This window comes from Silene latifolia, chromosome X (genome assembly GCF_048544455.1).
Source record: "Silene latifolia isolate original U9 population chromosome X, ASM4854445v1, whole genome shotgun sequence".
NCBI classification, from domain to species: Eukaryota; Viridiplantae; Streptophyta; class Magnoliopsida; order Caryophyllales; family Caryophyllaceae; genus Silene; species Silene latifolia.
In genome coordinates, this window is record NC_133537.1 from 125593728 (window position 1) to 125607220 (window position 13493).

The 13493-nt window shown below is 41.4% G+C and overlaps 1 non-coding gene across 1 annotated transcript; it reads left to right on the forward strand.

The window, feature by feature from the left end:
• The first annotated feature begins 13044 nt into the window (after nucleotides 1-13044).
• On the forward strand, nucleotides 13045-13151 carry LOC141623992 (small nucleolar RNA R71). The gene has a single exon (XR_012533805.1). It is a non-coding gene; the product is annotated as a small nucleolar RNA R71 (small nucleolar RNA).
• The last annotated feature ends 342 nt before the right edge of the window (nucleotides 13152-13493 follow it).

Consider the following 13493-nt stretch of genomic DNA (forward strand, 5'->3'; position numbering starts at 1 on the left):
TCGACATTCCCATCTTCACCCGGTCTTTCACCCCTAGATGTGCTTGGAAAGAAGACTTCCATATCCGCCCAACTAGGCAAAGGTCATGAAGGATCAAGTAGTCCTTGCCTAGCTAAATGAAGGAGGGGTGGATATTGGGCCAAGTATGCATCTACTCGATCATTGTAAGCTTGTTTATGCATCTCTTACATAAGTAGACTCATGTAGTCATTGCCCACTTCAACACCTTCGGGTTTGAACTCTTGATATTTAAATGGATAGGGTGGTGTGACAATGGAGGAGGAGGGCTCTTCAATTTCGCCCCTTTGTTGACGGATGATGTACTCGGCGCCTTTTGAGAGTGGAAGTAGGTAGTTTGTTCTATGAGCACTCAAGCGGCATATCTTGGAAGGCAAAGTGAAAGATCTAGCATCATTGGTGAGCCACCCATAGTTAGTGTCAAGAGGATTATGCTTGACCCACTTGTACTTGTTAATCATGACATCCATGTCAATGAGATGACCCCCTTTGATCGCCACATAGGTGTTATCCTTGTTGAAATTTGGATCAAAGTACTTGGCGAAGAGAGTAACTAGACCTCCATTTACGATAAAAGCGGTGCCTTCCTTACCACAATCAACATTAAGCCATCTTTCCACCAAAAGCCTTAGAGCATTGTAAGGATTAGTGAATTCCCTTCCAGCATTTAAGGCCGACTCAAGTAGAACAAAATCGAGCTTTGTAAAGTGATTAGTGTCTTTTCTTGTAACTATAGTATTCCCGATGACCTTGTACCACACTCTAATGCCCGGATGATGGACTAATAGAGCGCGATAAGCATGAAAGTTCTCAAATTTCTTCCCGGAAATCGCCTCCCAAAGAGGAGTGGGGTCATGCTTTTCGGGCATCTTATGATAACGAGGTGTATCACTAAGACCTAACGCTTTACTCAAAACATCAAAGGTGATGCGCCTATTCACATTGGCAAGGCGAAACTCGATGTATGTTCTAGTCTCTACCTGAGTCACTTTCAACGAACTTAGGAATTCCAAGGTAAGGGAGGGGTATGTCAATTCTCTTGTAGTGAACAATTTTCCCAACCCCATGGCTTCAAATAAGGTTTTCGTTTGTTCAAGGACACCCAATTTGTTCAAGGCATCTTCACATATGAATTTGGTGGGTAGAATGGATTTCTTAGCATACTTGGCAAATGTATCCCTATCGGAGTTGGAAATAAAAATTACCTCTGGATAGTTTGATAATTGAGCAATTTCCGTAGTTGTTGATGTTGTTGCTTCCAAGGGAGGATTTTGTTGTTGTTGAACTTCCAAGTTTGCACTAGCAACCACCATAGCCATTGAAGCTTTCTTTGCTTGAAGGCATTGTTGGCTTTTTGAGAGTGCTTTTGCCTTGAGTGCCTTTGTTGACCCTTTTGTTCTTGCCATTGATGATTATACCAAGAAAAGATTGAAAATCTTCATTTTCCAACTATACCCAAATCGATTTTAAGATGAAAGGATTTGCCTTTGTATTTCAAAAATCGACTCAAAGGTTGAAGATTTTGGTGCTTGGATTGATTATTGTTGGAAAAGGAGTGATTAATTGATGTTGTAAGGATGTTTGGATTTGATTTTGTTGAATTTGGTTGAGGAAATCTTGTTTTGGTGATGGAGAGGATGAGGGTTTGGGGGTTTTGGGGTTTATGGGTAGTGTTTGAATGTATGAATGAATGAATGAATGTGGGAAGGGGTATTTAAAACACCCGAAATTTCGAAACTGCAGGGGGAAGACGAGCGGATTCCCTTCGGGACGCTCGGATTCTGCCTAATTTGGGTTCAGGAAATCTCGCCTAAAGACGGGCATCTTTCAGTGAAGACGAGCGGATTCTTCAGTTCCAGGATGAGCGGATTCCCTTAAAGACGAGCGGATTCTGTTACAGGAACTTTTCTCAATCTGCACTGGCAAAAAGACGAGCGTCTTCTTGCAAAGACGAGCGGATTCTTTCAGACGAGCGTCTTCTCTGCTGGGACGCTCGGATTCTCTAACAGTCCCAAATTTTCAATTTTGCAGCTTATTTGGACGGACGGATTCTCAACAGACACCCGGATTCCCTTAAGACGAGTGGATTCTCCTTAAGGACGCTCGGATTCCTCCTAGTCTACCCGGATTCAGTTCCATCCGTGCACTTGCATATCCCGTGTCATTTTCATTCTTCAAATCCCGTTTTCTTCATTGTAGTGGCACTACTAAGGCGTGAATAGCCTAGGCAATTGCTATCCCCACACTAAGCTAAAGCACTACACATCAATAAAATCATTAGTCCCTCCCTCACTTCTCTCAGAAATGATAGATATCTTGATCAAAGCATAAAAATCCAAAAATGACAAAAAATTTGATACCCGTCGTGAGGTGTCAAAAATAAGATTAATAATTTCCAACTACAACTATAGCTAGCGGCAGTCGGGTCGAACCACAGAGAGGCAGATGTAAATTCTAGTTGTCTAATTCCAGTCTAAGATAACGATAAAGTGGGGGGTTTGATTTGAATTGGTCTACAGCTAAGAGTAAATAAAGACAATAAACTTAAAAAGATGGATTAAACAGATAAAGGAAGGGGTACTAGGATGGTCGGTTCATTACAGCTTCGGCGGCAGCATACTAAACAGGTCTAAATCGAACACAAGTGAGGCGGGAAACAAGAGGTCCTCTCGGTCCACTCTTAACAAATAGCATATTTCGATCTCGCTATAGGTCCCTAATATCACTAATACTAACTCTCGTCCTGAAAAGTGACTAACAATCTAAACTATACCTATCTTTCGATCTCATCACAGTTTAGTCATCTTAATTGGTGATCAAATAACTTTCCCTATCTTTCGATCTAATGGGTCAGTCATAAATTAAGCATCTAACTGGTCGCATGCATTCGATTCGTTAAATAAAACATTAAAATCAATTAAAACGAAGGGTAACCTCACGAGGTCAGTCGATCGACCAAGAATGTCAGTCGATCGACTGACACGCGAATCAGGCCGTGTTCAATCTATTGCCGCCTATGCTATAACTCGCCTACATCCTAGCACAAATAATCTAGCTACTCATGCTAAGGGTAAAAACAATAATAACGATGATAAAACTAACTACTGAATTCATGCTTAAAACGATAAAGTAAACAATTAACATAAACAATGAATTGGTTGCGGGAATATAACTAGCGATTCTATACTAATGATGAAATAAAACAATAAACTAAAATTAGGGCAGATGAATACCGAATTTGCAGAGGAAAGATTAGGAATAAGAACCAAAGATCCGATGCTTAACAATAATCCAAACCCTAATTCCAAAACTAAATATTACTGTATGAAAACTTGAGGCTAAATCGAGATTTTCTAAACTGAATGTTTATGTTACGTTATATAGCAAACATACGTAACAATTATTATCAAAACCTAAACTTAATGGGCTTATGCTTCCTCAATCTTTTAATTCACGTCTGGAGTAGCAGTTGGGTCGATCGACTGATAGAACTGGTCGATCGACTGGTCTTCGGTAAACAGTAGCTTCTGGAACCCGATGGTTGGTCGATCGACTGAAGGTATCGGTCGATCGACTGCTTGAGCTGCTATTGCCTTCTTTAAACTCGTGGACTTGTCTTTTGGGCCTTGAATTGTGCACCAAGCTCGTTCCTCGGGTGAATACTTCACGTCATATGCAATGCAGGATACTCGGGGACGGATTTAGCTCGATTTCCGCTGGATTCTTCACATTTCTGCAACAATGTACAAAAATACGGAAGTAGACGAAAATAGGGAGAAATGTAGCATAAACTACATGAATGAGCTCTGAAAAGCGTGTAAAATGGGATGTAAAACATCATATAAAAGACACGCATCAAACTTCCCCAAACCAAACCCTTGCTTGTCCTCAAGCAAGAACTAGACTCGATCTAATGACCTAATGGAACGAGTTCAATCTCAGAGCGAATTGCAACATGTAAGGCCTAAACCATTTTAATGCTTTAACCAACAATCAATTAGCAATGCGAATCATGCAAACGAGTTATGGAGTCGTTAAAAACATGTTGAACCGTCAACTGTAGAAACTTATCAAATTGGACTCTCACGGGTCGCTCAAATCACTCAATAAGTACAGGTGAATATATGTAAGATAGAAAGAAGTAATTGTAATGACGCTCACCTAACTACGACCTATAAGAACATGCCTGCAATATAACATGAAAGCAATCTCTATAACCGTACATACGCATTCCAACCAACAAGAGACCATGACACATGCCGAGGTATATATGTGGATATGTGAGGTATGGGTAAGAAGAGGCAAAACATTTATGGTAAAGTGGAGGTACAGGTGATCAAGCTAGTACCAAAACGGAACCAAATGGCAACATCCAACTTCTTGCTCATAATCAAACGAACGGTGCTATAGCAAGCACAAATCTCACAATTTCCAGAGATAAAAGTAATCAACTAACTCCCCATAAAATATGAATAACACATGGGAGCAAAAATCGCCAAAAGATAAAGATTGAATTATGCGAATTTGATTCTTTCTCTTTCTCGAACCTCGGTCGAGCGACCTATAAGGGCAGTCGATCGACTGCCTAAACAGTACAGAACTCTTTTTTCCTTTTTCGAATCATTTTTCATCTCCTTTTTTTTTCTTTTTTTTTCTTTTCTATTTCTTTCTTTCTTTATTTCTTTCTTTTCTTCCCAATATTATCTCGAACAGAGCATATGCCACCAAAAATGAGTAACAACCCCAAGAACACGGACTACTAGCTTGACCAAGGCAGGCTAAGTGTAGGATGTAGTAAATGGGACAAAAAAGGATATTTCTGGCAGTGTAGAGTTCATGGGCAAAACGAGAAAAGGAAACCTCTACCACATGTGTCAACTAACCAAATACCGAATGCGCACAGGTATTAAGCAGATCAAGTTCATATTTATGCACATTTATGTGACATGCCTCATAAGGAGTACTACTCACATTCCTAAATAAACCGGTCATAGATGTCACCAGTTATAGGCTCTAAATCTCAGAAATATGATGTAGTTTGCCAATTTTCTAAGTGAAGACTTAAGTCCAGCAAAGAAATTAACGAAAACTCATAGATTATGAATATATAATTCTACCAATAACATGTTAATCAAGCAAGGCTCGGGCAAAACAGGTGCAAAATGCTTTTTCATCCTTGAAATACTACCGTTCCGACTCGACCTATATGCTAAAATAAACGTGCATTTTATGGAAATTTTTGAAATTTTTCAATTTTTTTGGAATTTTTGTATATATAAGAGAAATGAAACAACAATGCAAGACAAACTGTAAACGTGAATGCAAGCAAATGATATGCGACACAAAACCCTTCCCCAAACCACATCGCACAATGTCCCCATTGTGCAAAATCATGTAATGAAAGAAAAGAGAAGTGGGAATTTGCGTAAATTGAAATAAATAAACATGACATGAAGTGGAAATCGGGAACTTACAAGACTTTAAGCGCAGCAAAGGAAACCTCCCAAAACCAGCGTGAGCTAGGAGGTTTCAGTAGCTAGCAGTGCTATTAAAAGGTACCTGAAAGACAAGTAAAACCCACGCATAAAATCGAGAAAACAATTTTAAAGCGGTAAAAGTGTGCACAAATGAGAAAGTAGAAGAAATAAATAATTGGACGGAAAATAAAGTGGAGTAGAAAATTCCCTTAAGTCCGCATATCGACCAAACACAGCAGGGGAAAGGTCGTGAACAGGTACAACAGCGTCCTTGGTCGATCGACTAAGGACAACAGTCGATCGACTAAGGTGTCAGGAACAGTAGCTCCTGGAAGGTGCAACTCAGTCGATCGACCAATGTGGCCAGTCGATCGACTGAAAGTACTGCTGTACTCCTTATTTCTTCATATTTGCTCAATAACTTGAGCTAATGAGGTCTAAAAACCTACAAGTGCACAATAATACGCGCCCAAAATTGCGCAAAACCCAAAACAAAGTCTCAACCGTATAAAATCCTAAGCAAGCAAAATAAAATGCGAAGTTTTCGCGCACACAAAAGCAATAAAAAGTGTCTCACAAAAGTAAATAAAATGAAGTTTATAAAGAGCTCGATCAACTAATAGTTGATCAAGAATGACCACGGTATAGCCCACTTCGTCGGCTTCTGGCTACTAGAGGTAGCCTCAACGGTGCTTATTTGAGCAGTTGCACCCTTCTTAGCTTCCATGTCCGTATGGCTTAACGGATCAACACTCTCATCATCTCCCCAGTCAAGGATCTCTTCGGGCTTGTCAGAATCCAAATCAGACTTTCTGGCTTTGACCGGCTCGTCATCAACAACTTCATCAATTCCATAGCTCAGGCAACCAAGACCTCCTCTTTGAATGATAGGCTTCGTTACAGTTGGAGCAACTTGCAGCACTTCCTTCCCCAAACCAGCTCCTGCAACATCTAAAACAACAGATTCTTCCTCCTTTTTGCTCCCAGTCTGGGGTGGAGGGGTTATCACAGAAGTAGTAATAGAGACAGGCAATTCAGGAAGCACAAAGTACGATTTCTTTTCAAAAACCGTATTACAAGTTACAGGCCACATGGGGTCTTTTTTCTTAGCAGGTTGGGCAAAGACAATAGAATGATTTCCCACTTTGAAAGTCAAGGTTCCTAGACCGACATCTATGACTGCACCAACAGTGTGCAGAAATGGCCTACCCAAAATAATGGGTATATGAGCATCCTCAGGCATGTCAAGTACGACAAAGTCAACGGGGAAGAAGAACTTCCCTATTTGGACAGGGATGTCCTCTAAGACCCCTATTGGCTGGACCGCAGATCGGTCAGCCATCTGTACTATCATATCTGTCACTACGAACCTAGTCAATTTGAGCTTCCCAGCCAGACTCAAAGGCATGATGCTTATACTAGCTCCTAAGTCACATAATGCCTTCTGAATAGAGAAGGTACCTATATTGCAAGGAACAGAAAAGCTACCCAGGTCCTCTAGCTTATGGGGTGCAGTGTGAGACAAGTAAGAGCATGACTCTTTAGTTAAAGCGACAGTGTGAACATGTTCAAGCGACTTTTTCTTTGACAGGAGTTGTTTCATAAATTTAGTGTAGGCAGGCACCTGATTGACCAACTCAAGGAAGGGTACTTGTACATTCAAGCTACGAATAACTTTTTCAAATTTACTGAAAGATACCTGTTCCTTTGTTGGCACTAGTCTCTCCGGATATGGGGCTGTAAGGAGTACCTTAGCCCTCTCCTCTAGGTTGCGCATGTCGGCATCCGTGGACTTAGGCTGGAAGTCCAGTGCTTTATCCTTGTTAAAGCTCGAATCCTCCTCAGACCGTCTCAAATGTGAGCCATTAACCGTCATTGGATCAAACTTCGGAATTGGGACGGACCCATCAGCACTCGGGTCTGGCCCTAACACTTTCGGAGCTGTCGTGCCCCGAAACAAATAGTCCCTCAAGTTATCGGGCATCGGAGGACGAACAATCTCGCTATCAGCAGTAATCTTGGTCGATCGACCACTCTCCTCAGTCGATCGACCGGGGTGCACAGTTCCAGAAGCTCCTATAACCCGTGTATCAGTCGATCGACCGGGTGTATCAGTCGATCGACTGATATACCTGGTAGACGCCTTTTTCTTTGAATTATTCGTTTCAGCTTTCTTTTGACTCGGATCTGCTTCATTCTTTTCAACAACATCCTCAACCATGGCAGGCCCCTCCAGGGTGGACCCACTCCTTAATGTGAAGGCGTTTAAGGTCTCCTTTTGGTCGGTTTGAGTCGGCAAGTGTCCCGGAGCTCGAGAGGTACTCTTACTAGCCAATTGAGCAATTTGGCTCTCTAGTAGCTTCATCCCGGCCTCTCGTGCTTGGGACTCCTTCAGCAACAAGTTTTTGAACTCAGCAAAATCGAAACGTGAGATTGTTGTTCTTTGCTGCGGCACATAAGGAGGTTTCTGATATTGTTGTTGCTTTTGATGAGGGGGCACATAGGGTTGCTGTTGCGGAGGTGGAGTTGGATTTAGGATATTCTGGCTACTCCACCTCAGGTTGGGATGAACATTGGGCTCATAGTAGGTGTTTGTATGCCTATAATGTTGGAAGGCAGCACAAGACTCAAAGGGACTAGGACAATTCTTCGAAACGTGTCCCTCAGCTCCACACCTTTCACAGACAAAAGGACCGTCTGACACAGCATTTACTTGGTACATCCCACCTTTAGAAGCTCCTCCCAATTCATATTTGTCAAATCTCGCAGTGATAGCTTCAAGTGCAGCAACAGAGGAAGATTCAGCAGCTCTCCTCTGGTTCCCTCTGGAATTCCCATACTCACCCTTGTGGGTAGCTATATCGTCAATGATCTTCCACCCCTTGGTTGCTCCCAAATTTTCAGCAAATCGGCCATTGGCTGCAGCATCCAAAATAGCCCTCTGATCGTCATACAGCCCATTATAGAAATGATTGCACAAGCTCCATTTTTCGAAACCATGGTGCGGTATGGTTCGCACCAGCTTCTTAAATCGGACCCATTCCTCGTGGAAGTTCTCATCCGGCCCTTGTTTGAAACTTGTGATTTGGGCTCTAATAGCGATCGTCTTTGAAGCAGAAAAGTACTTCTTGTAGAATGCCAATGCCAAGGAATTCCAGTCGGTGATCCAATGAACGGCTCGGTCCAGATCTCTATACCACTCCCATGCAGCATCACGAAGGGAGAAGATAAACATGGTCTCCTTGATCTGGTCTTGGGTCACACCGGCTGGTGGGGGTATGGAACAGCAGTAGTCAATAAAGGTCTCCATATGCTTAGCTGCATCTTCATTTGCAGCTCCCCCGAACTGGTTTCTCTCAACCATATTAATGTATGAAGGCTTTGGTTCGAACTTCCTGGCATCTCCTGGTAATTCGAACCCCTTATATAAATTTTCAGCTGTCGGCTCAGAATGACTAGCTATACTTGCTTCCTCGGCCATGACTGGAATTTCTGGAGAAGTGACTGTCTCGGCTGAAGAAGTGGAAACGGGTGAAGAATGTGGGTCTTCTTCGAACAGGTCGTTCTCGTAATAGCTTGACAGAGTACTCAGCTCTTCCTCTGTCGGTAATACCCTTTGTGATCGTCTCAACTCGTGCAAAGATTTCTCTATCTCAGGATCGAATGGTACTAGTTCACCACCCTGTGACCTGCGCATAAGAAGAAACTACAAAAAGAATATAAGAAAAGTTTAAGGAACAGAAGTCCCTTAAACTAATAAAGGCTAAAAATAAAACAACTAAAATTAGAACTATTGCCTCCCCGGCAACGGCGCCAAAATTTGATACCCGTCGTGAGATGTCAAAAATAAGATTTATAATTTCCAACTACAACTATAGCTAGCGGCAGTCGGGTCGAACCACAGAGAGGCAGAGGTAAATTCTAGTTGTCTAATTCTAGTCTAACATAACGATAAAGTGGGGGGTTTGATTTGAATTGGTCTACAGCTAAGAGTAAATAAAGACAATATACTTAAAAAGATAGATTAAACAGATAAAGGAAGGGGTACTAGGATGGTCGATTCATTACAGCTTCGGCGGCAGCATACTAAAGAGGTCTAAATCGAACACAAGTGAGTCGGGAAACAAGAGGTCCTCTCGGTCCACTCTTAACAAATAGCATCTTTCGATCTCGCTATAGGTCCTTAATATCACTAATACTAACTCTCGTCCTGAAAAGTGACTAACAGTCTAAACTATACCTATCTTTCGATCTCAGCACAATTTAGTCATCTTAATTGGTGATCAAATAACTTTCCCTATCTTTCGATCTAATGGGTCAGTCATAAATTAAGCATATAACTGGTCGCATGCATTCGATTCGTTAAATACAGTATTAAAATCAATTAAAACGAAGGGTAACCTCACGAGGTCAGTCGATCGACCAAGAATGTCAGTCGATCGACTGACACGCGAATCAGGCCGTGTTCAATCTATTGCCGCCTATGCTATAACTCGCCTACATCCTAGCACAAATAATCTAGCTACTCATGCTAAGGGTAAAAACAATAATAACGATGATAAAACTAACTACTGAATTCATGCTTAAAACGATAAAGTAAACAATTAACATAAACAATGAATTGGTTGCGGGAATCTAACTAGCGATTCTATACTAATGATGAAATAAAACAATAAACTGAAATTAGGGCAGATGAATACCGAATTTGCAGAGGAAAGATTAGGAAAAAGAACCAAAGATCCGATGCTTAACAATAATCCAAACCCTAATTCCAAAACTAAATATTACTGTATGAAAACTTGAGGCTAAATCGAGATTTTCTAAACTGAATGTTTATGTTACGTTATATAGCAAACATACGTAATAATTATTATCAAAACCTAAAACTTAATGGGCTTATGCTTCCTCAATCTTTTAATTCACGTCTGGAGTAGCAGTTGGGTCGATCGACTGATAGAACTGGTCGATCGACTGGTCTTCGGTAAACAGTAGCTTCTGGAACCCGATGGTTGGTCGATCGACTGAAGGTATCGGTCGATCGACTGCTTGAGCTGCTATTGCCTTCTTTAAACTCGTGGACTTGTCTTTTGGGCCTTGAATTGCGCACCAAGCTCGTTCCTCGGGTGAATACTTCACGTCATATGCAATGCAGGATACTCGGGGACGATTTAGCTCGATTTCCGCTGGATTCTTCACATTTCTGCAACAATGTACAAAAATACGGAAGTAGACGGAAATAGGGAGAAATTTAGCATAAACTACATGAATGAGCTCTGAAATGCGTGTAAAATGGGATGTAAAACATCATATAAAAGACACGCATCAAAATGCAATGTAAGAATTAAAATGCAAGTTAGGGAGTTAGAAATATTTACAAATGGTGGTTTGGAGAGGACTCCACCAAACTCTCATCCTTAGTGAGATGTCATGGGGGCATGTCCAAGGTGTTGTTGATGTTACTCAACACCTTAAAGAAGTAGTCAAAAGCTTGTTCATTGTCATGATAAAGATCTTCAATAGAGCTTTGCTCTTGTTGTCCTTCATGTTGGTCCTTATCGATAGCATTACCAATGTAGGGATTGAAAATCCCTTCAAACTCATCGCCCCAAAGACCACAAACTTTATCTACTTGATCACTAAAGATCTCTTGAGTTGATAGGGATAACTCTCCCACTTTCTTGTCTTGGCCAATGAGGCCATCTTCTTCATTGCTTGACTTTGGTGAGCTTTTCAAGCTCTCCTTGTTACAATTTCCTTGCTCTTTGAATGGAGCATCATCGACTTTCTTCTTCCATTGGAATTCTGACTTCTTCCTATCATACTTCCGGCTATAATGATCAACCATAAAACATGGTTCATGCAAACGGGGAGCTCTCATGGTCTTGTCAAGATTGAAAGTTATGCTCTCATCTACCACTTCTAGAGTGAGCTCTCCATGCTTCACATCAATCACCGCACCCGCGGTGTGCAAGAAAGGTCTACCTAGAATGATCGGAATATTGGAGTCTTCTTCCATGTCAACAAAGACAAAGTCCACCGGGATGAAGAATTTCCCAACTCTTACGGGAACATCTTCCCATATCCCCAATGGTGTCTTCGTCGATCTATCGGCCATTTGGAGTATGATATTGGTGCATTTAAGCTCTCCCATCCCTAACCTTTTACTCACCGAGTACGGCATAACACTCACACTAGCCCCTAGATCACATAAGGCTTTGTTGATCGTGGTGTCGCTAATGGTACACGGTATTGAGAAGCTTCCCAGATCTTTAAGTTTTGGAGGTGAACTCCCTTGAAGTATTGCACTACTCACCTTAGTGAAGGCGATAGTTTCAAGCTTCCGGATCGACTTCTTCTTCGTAAGGATGTCTTTCATGTACTTTGCATAGGCCGGCACGTGATTGATTAATTCCGTAAAAGGAATCGAGTATTTCAAATTCTTCACAATTTCCATAAATTTTCCAAGTTGGTCATCAAATTTGGGCTTGGCTTGACGACTCGGAAAAGGAAGTCTAATCACAATGGGCTCCTTCTCCTTGGCCTTGTCTTCATTTTTCTTTGAAACTTCTTCTTTTGATGGTTCTCCATCCTTGGAGTTTTTCACAACTTCTTCTTTGTCACTAGCTTTCACAACTTTATCCTCAACTTGCTTCTTCGGTGCTTCATACCTCGTACCACTTCTCAAGTGAATGGCACTAACTGTTTCATGTCTTGGAGGATTACTTTGAGGTGGTAATTGCCCCTTTTGTCTTTGTGAGCTTGAAGATGCTAGTTGAGTTAATTGGGTTTCCAACATTTTGGTGTGGGCTAGGATGTTGTTGATGGTGATTTCCTTTGCTTGACTATCCTTTTGCATTTGAGTGAAAAACTCTTGTTGATTCTTTTGCATTTGGAGGACCGCTTTTTGAACATCAAAACCTTGGTCATTTTGTTGATTGTATGGAGTTTGATTTTGGTAACCTTGGTTTTGGTTGTAAAAGGGTCTTTGATTTTGGTTTCTCATGGGAGGTGGGGTGTATGTTGGTTGAGGGTTTTGAACATTTTGGCTTTTGTATGAGAGATTTGGGTGGAATTTGGTGTTTTCATTGTAATAGTTTGAATAAGGGGTACCACTCTTGTATGCTTGAAAAGCATTCACTTGTTCATTTGTTCCCCTACATTCACTTTGGTCATGTCCCAAAGTTCCACAATTCTCACATATCCCACTTGGGATTGATGAAGATGTCGTCATGGCATTAACATGATGCTTTGGTGATTTTGAGGCTTCTTCAAGTCTAGCCATAGCTTTTTCGAACTTCAAATTGATGGTATCAATGTGAGCACTAAGTTGAGCACCCAATTGAGTAATAGAGTCCACTTCATGCTTTCCTCCTCTAGTAGCCTTGCGAGGTCTACTATATTGTGAGTTACGGACCGCCATTTCCTCAATCTTGTTCCAAGTTTGATTGTCATCAACTTGGTGAACATTCCATTTGATCCCATGTTGAGAATGTTTCTTGAGTCTTCATAAAGACCGTTCCAAAATTGTTGTACCAAGAACCACTTGCTAAGTCCATGATGAGGACATGAGCGACAAATTCCTTTGAATCGCTCCCAAGCTTCATACAAAGATTCTTCATCTCTTTGCTTAAAGCCCGTAATTTGAGCTCTTAGCATGTTAGTCTTTTCCGGTGGATCGAACTTTTTGTGGAAAGCTAGAGCCAATTTCTTCCAAGAATCAATTCCGAGAGTTGCCTTATCAAGGCCTTTCAACCATTGTTTTGCGATGCCAATTAGAGAAAGGAAATAAGACCCATCGAATTTGGTCTTGAGTTACACCGTTTTGAGAAATCGCATCACAATAGTCGCAAAAAGTCTCCATGTGAAAGTGAGGGTCTTCACTAGGCATCCCCCCAAATTGGCTTCTTTCGACTAATTGGATAAATGCGGATTTTGCAATGAAATTTCCGGTTAAGTGTTGTGGTGTGGGAGTACCATTAGGTAGGTTCTCCTCGGTTG